Source organism: Miniopterus natalensis, chromosome 6, assembly GCF_054644295.1.
Source record: "Miniopterus natalensis isolate mMinNat1 chromosome 6, mMinNat1.hap1, whole genome shotgun sequence".
Lineage (NCBI taxonomy): Eukaryota > Metazoa > Chordata > Mammalia > Chiroptera > Miniopteridae > Miniopterus > Miniopterus natalensis.
The window spans coordinates 18,045,680-18,047,905 of record NC_142086.1 but is presented as its reverse complement, the minus strand read 5'-3'; the positions used below and the strand labels follow the sequence as shown (position 1 = coordinate 18,047,905).

Below are 2,226 nucleotides of genomic sequence, written 5' to 3'. Positions count from 1 at the left end.
ACTCCTGTGACTAATATCAGCTAATCTCCATGGAAGGCTTACAGGCTATGGATAAGAGCTTTGTTTGCATTTTTTCCTTTACACTTCACACGTACTAGGGATATGTATTACTTGCATTTTATATATGAAAAAACTGAGATTCAGAAAAGCTGGGAAAATTATTCAGGTCCGCAAAGATAGTAGCAAATTCTCAGACCAAATAGTCTACATTGTCTCCAAATGCTTGTCCTTTCTGTCTATTTTTCTTTTCAGAGTTCAACTTTTCATTGAATGTGTTACAAAGGAGGCTTAGTCAAAAAGACCAAAGCCTATGTCATCCTCAGACTCCTCAGATCCTTCTTTCTTTGCTTCTGCTTTCTTTCCTCAGCTGGAACAGCAGTGGTGGGAGCAGGGCCTCCTGCTGGGGCAGGTCCACCAGCTCCTACACTGCAGATGAGGCTCCCAGTGTTCCCGCTGGCCAGAGCCTCTGCAAACAAGCCTGGCCAGAAAGGTCCAACATTTACAGCAGCTGCTTCAGTGAGGGCATTGATCTTGTCCTCCTAGCGTCATATCATCTTTGTGCAGCATAAGGGCTAAGTAGATGCAGGTGAGCTCCAAGACAGAGGCTATGGTGTGGGCGAGTGCTGGGCCAGCACTGCCTGAAGCAGTGCTCATCCTGGGATGAAGTGAGGGCCTCACCCCAAAGGGTCCTTAGCTTCCTCAGAAGGACCTGGCACCTTCCTGGCAGCTGGGGAAAGGGGTCCAAATGCTTGCTCTTAATTTCTATTCTTTCTGCATCACTGCTCCTTGTCTGGCACAAGGCAGGCACTACATAAACTTTGTGAAGCAGGATATACTATTATGTATATTATATTATTATATTATATTAATTATATTATGTCATTATATTGCATTCCATTGTGAAGAGATATAAGTCAGGATTATTTTATCACAAGGTCAACCATTTGCAGGTTAATTACCAAACAGTAAATCTGATCCATCTTCATTTATTTCAGACAAAACAATGAGGTGATAGCAATGAATCATTTACTCAAAAGAATCAACCATGTGAAAACTAGAACATTTTAATGAGCAAATCTCTATAGATCTGTGGCTTTCTTAAAATTACAGAACTTCCAGTTTTAAGGAATGTGTGAGTAAAGTGCTTTATTTCAACAATTTGGTAATCTAATGAGTAAAGGAAAGTCATGGGCAGGTGCCATGTGTAACTGTGCAAAAGCTCCTGTATTGAAATAACATAAGAGATGACTACTTGTGACAATGTAAAAATGTACACAAGAGACTGGGGACTGAAGTTTTGTCAGTGCGTCCTTAATGATATTGACCTTTGTGTCTATTACATCATATTGGCATTGTTGCCGCTGAAAGAACCTTTCATATTAAAGAATATTAGAATTGTTTATTTAGAAATAATCAAAGCGAGGTAGAGGAAAGATTTTCCTTCCCTGTAGACCAAAATAAGAGTTGTATTATCATGAGCTCAACAGAAAGAATCAATTCAGAGAGCGGTGAACTATTATCTTCATGCAGAACCTACTACATCCAATCATGTATTATGTATAAAATACAACATAAGTACATAATACAAAGGATGCTAAAGAGCTATGGTGTTCCCAGAACCACTTATTATTCCATTACATTGTGAGTCACATAGAAAAAACTAACGGTAACATATGGTATTGGAGGATCAGAATTAAAGGACCTAAAATCAATAGAATCACCCCCACGCATACTCTGTACACACATATAAGTTTACAGTCAAATCCTTGCAACTGATTAGCAGACTCTTTGTTTTCTGAAAGTTCAATAGTATGGGTATCTCGGTTTTCTTTTCACTGTGACCTCGTACTTTCTCAGGCTGTTTTGTTCCTTAACTATTTTGTGTGTGTGGAAGTAATCTGAATGTTAATCATCATGATACAAGGGTTAAAAAGGCGTCTCAGGTACAGACTTTGAGGGTCAGAGGCAATTTAGGATATTAGGAGCTTCCATGATATACATCACACAAGGCTAGAATAGGAAAGCAATTAGGACTCAGTAGAAATATTAGAATACTTTTTTAAAAGATACATTTCACTGAGTTGTTGCTTTTTTCTTAATTCTCAGTAACCTAATTATAACAGTTGGGGAGCAGCTGAAATAAAAGAACTCTAAAGCCTAGAAAACCACAGAAATAACATCATACAATCAGTTTTCTAAAACTCATTCACCTCAATTTATTACCAT

The 2,226-nt window shown here is 38.3% G+C and overlaps 1 pseudogene; it reads right to left on the bottom strand.

Annotated features, from left to right (window-relative positions):
• Positions 1-288: 288 nt before the first annotated feature.
• Positions 289-654, bottom strand: LOC107528589 (large ribosomal subunit protein P1 pseudogene; annotated as a pseudogene).
• Between the last annotated feature and the right edge of the window lie 1,572 nt (positions 655-2,226).